Source organism: Schistocerca americana, chromosome 4 (assembly GCF_021461395.2).
Source record: "Schistocerca americana isolate TAMUIC-IGC-003095 chromosome 4, iqSchAmer2.1, whole genome shotgun sequence".
In the NCBI taxonomy this organism is placed as follows: Eukaryota; Metazoa; Arthropoda; class Insecta; order Orthoptera; family Acrididae; genus Schistocerca; species Schistocerca americana.
Window position 1 is genome coordinate 98176050 of NC_060122.1, and position 12079 is coordinate 98188128.

Below are 12079 nucleotides of genomic sequence, written 5' to 3' on the forward strand. Positions count from 1 at the left end.
CAACATATCCACTTCTGTGATAGGCCGCTACTTTATCTGATTGTAAGAAACTTGCTGCTGTGGACATGTAATGAGCTTCAGTAGTTTCTCAGTGGCACGTTTCTTCTTGTTGCTTATGAGAACTTCCCCATCATATGCTTCTGTTCGAGAAAGCCTAATGTTCTTGTTGGAAAATATCTTCTAGCTTTCACTGATGTAAAGGTGTGGACACAGAGGCCTCCAATATAGGGCCCAGCAAATACTTGCCCTTTCTTTTCTGAACTGTACTAATTGTACATAAACTGCCGCGGAGCAAATGATACTTTTCCTGTTTCGCAGTTCCTCTTCCCATTGGTTCAACTGAAATGACAGCCTTTTCGTACAAAGAATTCAGCAGATTTTGAAATCCACTATTTTGACAGCATCGAGCTTAAAACGCCCAAGGCAGCTAGTTTCGGTGACATATACTGATCTAAAATAAACACCTGGTCGTATATTCGTGTCTTCCTTTTTGTGACAGCTAAGTCCTGATCGGCTGATACATAAGTGCTCTCTAAAGGGAAAATAGTGGCTGATTTTGTCAAATCTGCCACTGATGAGTTATCTTACGATTTTGGGGACTCAATGTAATGGTACAGAAGGGCGAAACTTTCATTAGCGTCTTTCTCATCTTTTGTGACTATTAACCGATTCAAGGAAAGGATTGGATCAGGGTCTAATGTTTCTTTCAGATTGGTCAATTTTGCATTGGGAGCACCTCAAGTGGCTTATCTGGCCAAGACACTGTGGCTGTATATGTTAGCTCGGTCTCTTCAGTAACAGCAGGTGAAATGTCAGCCCTGTTATCTAACATTCTGCTCTACTCATTGTTAATCCACTGCCGTGCTGTTATAATGGTCAGCCCCTCCTGCCCACAGCTTTTAGGTACAACTACTATGGTATCGTGCGTGGAATGAAACGAGTGCGGTCCCACTAGATCAAAGTCGCGGTTCTAGGATGCACTCAGACAACCCTGACCATCCGTCTTGCAACTGAATTTTGCATGTATCTGTGCCAGTCTGGATTACAAGGAACGAGCAGACTGCAGCCCTTTCCCTCTGATAATACTGGAGTTGTCCCAATTACATCGCTGCGTGCCTTCCCCATGCTTTCAGATCAGCAATACTTCCCCAGTTTGAACCTGAACAAACTTCCCTAAGGGCCTCCACCTTACCGGAGTAACGGGTAAGGTTGAATGGTGAGAAACACATCCAGTGAGAAGCACTCAACTTTCCAACAGTTGTACCTGCAGTATCCTCACTCCACTTCTTGTGAAGAGGTGAAGCACTGCCATGACTAGGATTTCCCTTATCTCTACCCCTGACTTGCGACAGCGAGGGACAGGAGGCTGCAATCACTCCACCTCACCCCCTTTGGAAAGGCCTGCCGTCCAGTAGGCACAGAAAGAAACACTTTTAACGCTCAAATAATATACTAAAGTGCAATAATGCACTCACAGCACAAAGAAACTTATCCTCCAAACCTTCACAACCAAATTCTGCTATGCAACCACACATTAGCTTTCTGACGCACATAGGACTCGTCAGTTAATACTATTGCAAGCTTCCTACTTTCAGTTGTAAGCAAGACTTTACAAAAAAACGGCAAGGTAATGTTAAGCAGAACACTGGGAGGAGCTTTGGTCTAAATAATAATAGATTTATTCATTCTTAACATCACAAGACAAAAAATGGCTAAAGAAACGTCACACAAACGTTTTTATTTGTCAAATGCTTTCACTAATATGTGGTCTATTGTGAACAAGGTGATCAGCTGGGGATCATCACACGACACTAACCAGAACTAATCGCTTTACCTGACTTCAAACATGTGAATCTGTGATATGGCTCAAAAACTATGCTACTATTAAGCATCTGTAGTCTACTATTCTATAAAGAAAAATATGGTTCAAAAGAACAGGGTGCTGAGAAGCATATATTGGAGCCCTTCATCATACAGCGAATACTTTACCCTTCTGCTGGTCAGGGCGTCACACCATGATGCGTTCCGCGACTGAAGTCATGGACGGCAGCAATCTGTTATTAATGGAGCGCGCCCGAAATATGCAAGTATGTGGTCTCAGATTCGGATAATTCGGAACGCAGGTACTTCCCTATGAGCCTCTGAAACCCCAGTGGATTCCAGTGTGCAGGTGGACCCTTTTGTTGGTCTGCCAAACCAATTTGACTCCGTCCCACGACTATGCATGATGGAATATGTCAAATGTTTAGATGGCTGATTCAGGACACATAAGCACACCCACACATTAATCGTTGTGCGCGTGATGCTAGAAGCAGTACCTCTGACGGTTCAGAAGGTTACTGGCACAGGCTCTATGTGGCACACTAACAAAGGACACAAGTCTCACCCCTTAGGTAAAGACCTGCAGTTCTTTACTAGGGAAGCGGCAGTACAAGAGGGTCCTCTTTCTCTCAGCTTTCCTCGCCAGCTCGGTAGCAAAGCACATTTACATGTTAGGCCACTCCCACCTTAGCACAAGCCAATCACGAGCTGGAGCGCGGCATTCGAAACTGGTAGACTGCCCCTTGCTCTGCATACACATGTTTGACCAACCAGCCACTTTAAAAATTAATTAGGAGAAAAGGAAAAAAGATTCACCTTTCTGGCCTCTTTCCCATACGTTTATGCCATGTATTTTGCGAAAAGCATGACTTGGATGGAACCATAGCCTTCCATAAAAAGATCGTTATCTCCCCTGTTGCATCCATTTCGAACATTCTAAAGAACAGCCATAAACTCGCTAAAAGCCTTGTGCCTTCACAAATATGTTTTGTAGCAGAGTCTGGACGCCACTGACCTGTCCCACAGAAATCTCCAGAAACTCACAGTCGTCGCATCGGCTTCTGGCCTAACAAGGGCCCACCCTCTGCTTTATTGCTGGTCATCTATGCTCTGCCCATGGCAGCAGCGACTCGTCGGAGCTAGTCAGCCAACCTGGACGTGGCCACAGACCGACCGGCGCCATTCAACGGTCTGCACAATGAGACTGTGGGACTCGGCAGACTGCAAATGCCCGCAGAAAAGAACTCTCCCTTTGGGTCTTAGCCGCCAGATGCTTCTACTGCAGTCGTTTAAATCGGCACCCTCTTCCTTTGAATGCAGGAAAAGCTTACCGCTATTCCTTCGCTAGAGCACACAAGCAAGAGCGTTAACAGCCTAACACCATATCAGAAGTAAGAGTGCCATGCAATCTCTCACTACAATTCGGTTTAACCCCTTAACTGTACATAATACAATAGTAAATATCCTTTCCTACTTCCTTGACCTCAACCCATATGGGTTTCATGCTTAAGTCTTGTAAGCTTGCCCTCCCTTTCCTTCCTACTATCTCTCACTTTCTCTCTTGTGGATGGTGATACGACTCCCAACACTTCTGGAGAACTTTGAAATAATCGCAGGCATCCAATATGATCTGTTGCTGTAGTAGTTGATAACTGAAGTTTGACACAATCTTTTAAGGTTTTTTTCAGTTAGCTGATATGGTCCCTGGTACCTGACAACAAATTTTTGCTCTTTACTTTGGGATATAAGTGCTCAGTTACATTACCCATTGTCCTGCCCTATTCTGTGATAATTTCCACATGTGATTCCTTACTTGCTAATCGTTTTCCAGGGATTTGGTGCGGTTTTTGTCCCACAGACACGTCTCCATATCTCTCTCAACATTCTGGCAAAATACTTACCAGACTTACAGTCCTTGCCAAATTTCGGTCTGCCCTTGTAAAATGGCGAAGGCAGCTTCCTTTAGTAAACCACATCACATAGAGACAGCCTAGTACTGGTTGGACCATCGAGTTGTAAGCTGCCACAACAAATGATAAGTTGGCTCTGAGCACTATGGGACTTAACATCTGAGGTCATCAGTCCCCTAGAACTCAGAACTACTTAAACCTAACTAACCTAAGGACATCACACACATCCATGCCAGAGGCAGGATTCGAACCTGCAACCGTAGCGGTCGCGCGGTTCCAGACTGAAGCGCCTAGAACCGCACGGCCACCAGCCGCCGGCCAAATGATAAGTATGTGTCTCAACCACTATGGTGTGAGTGTGCATAGTGACTCAACATCCTACAAATGGTATGATGCAAGAGTCTTGTCTTACCACTAGTTTGCAGGTGTAGCGAATTAGTTCTTAACTTCTGAGCCCCTAGCAAATCCGACATAAAATACGTCAATTGGTCGGTGATTATGGTTCCAGGTGCACCAAATTTGAGCACAGAGTTGTTGACCAATGCTTGTGGCACTGTTGCTGCTTTTTCATTAGGATGGCGGTCATTTCTATGTACTGAGAAAAATGATCAATAATTTTTAATACATTATGGTTCAATGTAGGAGTTCCAGTAAATGCTCCAAGTATACAAACTCAATCATCTGAAAAGGTTCAGTCGCTTCTGGCAATCTTTGCCATTGTATTAGCTTGTGGCTCATACCTGCTTATTGTGTACATTGTATACAATTTCTTACATACTGGTCCACATCTCCCTGCCTTGTCTTTTACCAAAAGTGTACTGCTACTTTCCTGTTCATTGTTCTATAACCTCTGTGGCCAGGCAGTATGTGATCATTTGCTTCCTTCAGAACTTCTTCCTTCAGCATAGCTGGCACAGCCATGCCTATCCCAAACCAAGTTGTCTTACAGAACAGGCCATCACATACCAAAAACTGCAGCTGCATTGTGTACAGATTTCAGTCAGCATCAGCATGCTTCGCTGCTTGCCAATGCATGACAGTGATCCAGTGTGTGTATTGCTGCAGCCTTTCTGCTTAAACCATCTGCATTCCCACGATTCTTATCAGGCTTAGGAACAATTTCATATTTGAAGTTTCTCAGGCTTAATTCCCATTTTGTGAGCCTACTAGAAGGGTACTTTAACCCTAAAAATTACGAGTATTTAAGAGCTGCATGCTTTGTTACCACCTTAAATTTCTTGCCATACAAATAACACTGAAAATACATAACTCCATATATAAAACTGAACATTTACTTTTGTGTTGTGGAGTATTCCTTCTCTACTCTATCCAGCTGTCACGAAGCATATGCCACAGGACCTTCTTTGTCGTTTATCATCTGGCTCAAACACACCCAAATGACTGATTGGAAGTGTCAGATGAAAGCAGTAGCACATAACCTCTTGCTCAGTGACGCTCTGACTTTGCCATTGTGGAACTATAATCTTCAATGTACACTAAGTAAAACAGAAGCATAATCAATAATAGGTTATACACTACAACACATCAGTTAAAACATACATCTCACCATGAGCCATCGACTCTGTGCATTGCCTCACAATGTGACCATGCCGGCTACAATTGAAACAAACTACTGCCACTGAATCTGTACGTGGTTCAGAATGACCTAGAAAATTACACTGACTACATATCGTGGGTTGCAAACGCTGTTGCCTGGTATTACCATGGAACTGAGAAACATCAGCCATTTCTCATGGCTCCACTAAAGTTACCACTGTTGGAAGGCAAAGCATTTTCGTTCTACTTGTGCTACGACATTCGTAACGCTGCAGTGCTGCACACATACAACCTCATGCATGCAGTATGGAGACCCTGCCTACAGCTGCGGGATCTGGCTCCTGGCACAGTTGTTGGCTGTGATGTGTGTGCCCTACAATGGTTACACTTGTTTAGCCCACTCAACAAAACATCCCCAGCTTGCACAGGATGGCATCATGCAGCAAGTGCGGCAGTACAAATCACTACCAAAATTCTCTGGAGACTGTCAAGACCCAGAAAGAAGCTCACCTCAGCAGGTGATGATGGCGAGTGCTTGGAGTCCACATAACTTGCTACACTTACCGGAATAGGCAGACATGTGGGGGCATCTGACGTTATTGTATGTAGAATAATTTACTTACTCACCATGATTCATCATGAAGAATTATTGATATGTGAGTAAAGCTGTGGCCAACAGCTAGTATGTTAACATTATCAATTGCTGGAAGCATTTCTTGGTGTCTGGTTCGGCTATTTCGAAACCCCTAGCCGCCAAGTTTCATCTGGCTGGGTGTAAAGGAATCTAATAAAAAAAGAGAAAAGAGTTGCATACTTTCTGTACACCGCTGGTCTACATTCCTCAGGCACTTAGAAACCCCAGAGCCAGAATGTAAGTTGACACAGTTTCGTCGTAGTCTCCACTTTATTACTCAAAAACCAACTCAAGATCAGATTCTAATGGTTAATTCTAGCAACAATGCAGTGTGGTATGAATGTATACTCTGTTCAAGAATCACAAGAGGAGGAGGTATACTTGGAAAAGGCCGGGAGATACGGGAAGATTTCAATTAGATTACATCATGGTCAGACAGAGATTCCGAAATCAGATACTGGATTGTAAGGCGTACCCAGGAGCAGATATAGACTCAGATCATAATACAGTAGTGATGAAGAGTAGGCTGAAGTTCAAGACATTAGTCAGGAAGAATCAATACGCAAAGAAGTGGGATACGAAAGTACTAAGGAATGACGAGATACGTTAGAAGTTCTCTAACGCTATAGATACAGCAATAAGGAATAGCGCAGTAGGCAGTACAGTTGAAGAGGAATGGACATCTCTAAAAAGGGCCATCACAGAAGTTGGGAAGGAAAACATAGGTACAAAGAAGGTAGCTGCGAAGTAACCATGAGTAACAGAAGAAATACTTCAGTTGATTGATGAAAGGAGGAAGTACAAACATGTTCCGGGAAAATCAGGAATACAGAAATATAAGTCGCTGAGGAATGAAATAAATAGGAAGTGCAGGGAAGCTAAGACGAAATGGCTGCAGGAAAAATGTGAAGACATCGAAAAAGATATGATTGTCGGAAGGACAGACTCAGCGTATAGGAAAGTCAAAACAACCTTTGGTGACATTAAAAGAAACGGTGGTAACATTAAGAGTGCAACGGGAATTCCACTGTTAAATGCAGAGGAGAGAGCAGATAGGTGGAAAGAATACATTGAAAGCCTCTATGAGGGTGAAGATTTGTCTGATGTGATAGAAGAAGAAACAGGAGTCGATTCAGAAGAGATAGGGGATCCAGTATTAGAATCGGAATTTAAAAGAGTTTTGGAGGACTTATGGTCAAATAAGGCAGAAGGGACAGATAACATTCCATCAGAATTTCTAAAATCATTGGGGGAAGTGGCAACAAAACGACTATTCACGTTGGTGTGTAGAATATATGAGTCTGGCGATATACCTGACTTTCGGAAAAGCATCATCCACACAATTCCGAAGACGGCAAGAGCTGACAAGTGCGAGAATTATCGCACAATCAGCTTAACAGCTCATGCATCGAAGCTGCTTACAAGAATAATGTACAGAAGAATGACAAAGGAAAATTGAGAATGCGCTAGGTGACGATCAGTTTGGCTTTAGGAAAGTAAAGGGACGAGAGAGGCAATTCTGACGTTACGGCTAATAATGGAAGCAAGGCTAAAGAAAAACCAAGACACTTTCATAGGATTTGTCGACCTGGAAAAAGCGTTCGACAATATAAAATGGTGCAAGCTGTTCGAGATTCTGAAAAAAGTAGGGGTAAGCTATAGGGAGAGACGGGTCATATACAATATGTACAACAACCAACAGGGAATAATAAGAGTGGACGATCAAGAACGAAGTGCTCGTATTAAGAAGGGTGTAAGACAAGGCTGTAGCCTTTCGCCCCTGCTCTTCAATCTGTACATCGAGGAAGCAATGATGGAAATAAAAGAAAGGTTCAGCAGTGGAATTAAAATACAAGGTGAAAGGATATCAATGATACGATTCGCTGATGACATTGCTATACTGAGTGAAAGTGAAGAAGAATTAAATGATCTGCTGAACGTAATGAACAGTCTAATGAGTACACTGTATGGTTTGAGAGTAAATCGGAGAAAGACGAAGGTAATGAGAAGTAGTAGAAATGAGAACAGCGAGAAACTTAACATCAGGATTGATGGTCACGAAGTCAATGAAGTTAAGGAATTCTGCTACCTAGGCAGTAAAATAACCAATGACGGACGGAGCAAGGAGGACATCAAAAGCAGACTCACTATGGCAAAAAAGGCATTTCTGTCCAAGAGAAGTCTACTAATATCAAATACCGGCCTTAATTTGAGGAAGAAATTTCTGAGGATGTACGTCTGGAGTACAGTAATGTATGGTGGTGAAACATGGACTGTGGGAAAACTGGAACAGAAGAGAATCGAAGCATTTGAGATGTGGTGCTATAGACGAATGTTGAAAATTAGGTGGACTGATAAGGTAAGGAATGAGGAGGTTCTACGCAGAATCGGAGAGGAAAGGAATATGTGGAAAACACTAATAAGGAGAAGGGACAGGATGATAGGACATCTGCTAAGACATGAGGGAATGACTTTCATGGTACTAGAGGGAGCTGTAGAGGGCAAAAACTGTAGAGGAAGACAGAGATTGGAATACGTCAAGCAAATAATGGAGGACGTAGGTTGCAAGTGCTACTCTGAGATGAAGAGGTTAGCACAGGAAAGGAATTCGTGGCGGGCCGCATCAAACCAGTCAGTAGACTGATGACCCAAAAAAAAAAAAAAAAAGAAGAGGTTTCGGGACATAAACATAGGTTGGCAGGTGTCTTTCTACATCTTAAAATTGATTTATATTCAAGTATCGCTCCAGTCGCTTAGAAGTATGCAAATCAGGTCTGCTCTAAATATACGCTGTAATGGTCGTGAGCGTTTTTATCTTCGAGGATGGAGATGGTGAGTTGATGTTAGTCGAGAATGCATTTAAAGCGACAAAGAGCACCATTTTCAACACCTCACTGAGTTTGAAAGTGGCCTTGTAATGAGGATATGAGGAGCTGGATATTCCTTCTGAGACACTGCAGAAAGACTTGGCAGGATGTAGCCGCCATACACGATCATGATGGCCACAGGATTGTACAGTCGCAAGAAGACCGGGCTCCAGACGAGCACGTGGCACTATTGAAAGGGAGGAGCATCACTTTCGGTGTCATCATACTGCATCTGCAGCAGCCATTTGGGCAGCAGTTGGACCACAGTGCCACAACAAACTGTTACAAGTCAGTTACTTCAAGGACACCTCCAAGCCAGACAATGTGTGCCGTGCGCTGCACCGATCCCAAACCACCGCTATTTGGGACTTCGGTGCCGTCATGGGAGAGCTCTTTGGAGGGCAGGGTGGAGGTCTGTTCTGTTTTCTGGTGCAAGCTCCTCCTGTCTCGGTGCCAGTGATGGGCGTGTGTTGGTTAGGAAGAAGTCTGCAGAGGTCCTGCAAACAAAAAAATGGCTCTGAGCACTATGGGGTTTAGCTTCTGAGGTCATCAGTCCCCTAGACCTTAGAACTACTTAACCCTAACTAACCTAAGGACATCGCTAACATCCATGCCCGAGGAAGGATTCGAACCTGCGACCGTAGCGGCTGCGCGGTTCCAGACTGTAGCGCCTCGAAGCGCACGGCCACCCCTGCCGGCCCTGCAAACAATCTGCCTGCATGCTGGACACACTGGACCTGGTGTTATTGTCTGATGGGCGATTTTGTACGACAGTAGGAACACTCTCATGGTTATGCCACACACCCTGACTGCAAATTTGTACGTCAGTCGGGTGATTCGACTTGTAGTGCTGCATTCACGAACAACATTCCAGGATGTGGTTTCAAACTGGATGACGTACGCCCACATACCGCTGTTGTAATCCGGCACATTGCCTTGGCCTATTCGATCACCAGATCTGTCTCCATTCGAGCGCATATGGGACATCATCGGACAACCATTCTAGCGTCATCCACAAACAACTTGTCCCTGTATTGAACGACCAAGTGCAACGGGCATGGAACTCAAGCGGACACATTGACAACCGGCACCTGTACAACACATTGCATGCGGGTTTCCATGTTTGCATTCAACATTCTGGCGATTCTACCGGTATTAATGTAGCAGCAGTTCACATTTGCAATGGCTTGTCTCGCACTTACATTAATCAGTGATCTAGCAAAGTTAATCGCTTAAATATGTTACCTAGACAAATGTACTTCCGTCAAAAAATGGTTCAAATGGCTCTGAGCACTATGGGACTTAGCTTCTACGGTCATCAGTCCCTTAGAACTTAGAACTACTTAAACCTAACTAACCTAAGGACATCACACACATCCATGCCCGAGGCAGGATTCGAGCCTGCGACCGTAGCGGTCGCGCGGTTCCAGACTGTAGCCACTTCGGCCGGCCAAATGTATTTCCGTAATTTCATTACTCTACGTTAGTTATTTTTTGGTACTGCGAATTTTTCTCTCAGTTTATTTAATGAACTCTCTGGCCATGAAAACTGAGTACACAGTACTTCTCCATCCAATGCCTTGTCGCCAGTTCCCTAATGGGTGCATCGAGCAAGGTCCAAAGAAACACCCGCTGAACTACAGTTTCACAAAGCAGTGACTGAGTTCTTCGAGTCCTCAGCCACTATACGCCGATGGATTAGGTGGAGAAGGTAAAGTCCACGCTCATCTTTCATAGCTGTCCGAAGACGAGCACGGGAGAAGTTGCGGACCAAGCGCTCCTTAACCCTTTCGGTCACCAATTATTTTTTTCCTGAAAAATTAATCATGGCTTTAGTATCCAGTTCTTCGAATTAAATTATGATTTTTCAGATGTATAAAATATTCCGAGGTGCCCCCAAGGGGGGATACAACGCGTCCCCAAATGAGGATATCGTGTTCAAGTGAGTGCAGTATAAGTCAAAAGTCAAAGTATTATGTTTGATTTTATTTCACCGAAATACATAAATTACACAATGAAGCATTTGCATAACGATTGGAATTCACAGCATGCAGTGTTTTCTGGCGCTTTACGATAAGTTCGTTTATTTGGATAAAAGCGTATGGGGCCTGAAGGTGGGAAAAAGAATTGCCGAAACCTGTTGCTTTCAGAATAAAACAAAATGTCTTAAAATATACGGCTGTTGGTGAAGTTTATTGGCACTGAAAACTTCATTTTATGTCGATTTTGAGGTGGGCACACGTCCGTATAGATTTTTTTCAGCGCCTACATGATGGAATGTGTGTCAGGTTCCAAAACCGGCTATAAACCGTCGCAAATGGCTGTCGAAAATCGTGTTCGGTTTCAAAGGCAGCTAACTGCATGTTGTCTTCGGGTGCGAAGCCCGCTCAATGGCCAATAGGCGTGGCTGTCGCCCTGCCATGTCCGGATGGAAAGCATGTGAACAGACGTCAGACTTGCCAGTCTGGACATTCAAAGCTACCTTTGAGTTTGTTACTATTAGAATGAATATTTTTCTTATTCAGCTTTAGGTTGGCTGCGCTGAAACAAATTCGTACGCAATAATAACATTCTCGCTGCCGCTGAATTGTCGTTTAGATGAGAGTTGTGTTTTGTGATTGTCTCAGTGTCACTTATCACGCAGTTAGCGGGCTTTGCGTCTGGGCTACTCAGCTTACAATATACCGTATAGTATAAAACGTCTAACATTACCTCCATCATTATCCTCTTGGTCAAAATTATCGCCAGGATCATCGAATAGATCGTCAGTTTCAGATGAATTGAGCTCTATAACTTCTTCTTCTGTAAGTGGCCTTCGTCTGTCTTGGACTCGGGGCAATGTGAAATCACCATAAGATGACTAAAAAATAATTTCTACGCTATTACAACTTTTCAATCACAATGTCCTCATTTGGAGACATGTACAAATCTATAAATATGTCACTTATCTTTCGTTCTAAAAGACACCTTTAGATTTCACGTTCTAGAATGCACCTTTCTACGCACAAATAAATTTTTTAACCTAAACTCAGAAGATATTAAACGGCTGATCGAAGGTGCAAAGATTACTGGAAAGTGTTCATGTGACTGAGAACATTCAGTTTTGTTTTGTGCTACCACAGGTTGACAGGAGATGTCGACACCATTCTCAAATAAACTCTCTGCTTGTGATAATATGCGGACAAAAATTACAAATGGTAAAGTTTAACGAATTTTAATATACTAAGCATTTATTATGTTCTTACATGAGGATGCCATGACCGAAAGGGTTAACACACGGCCGTCTGTCA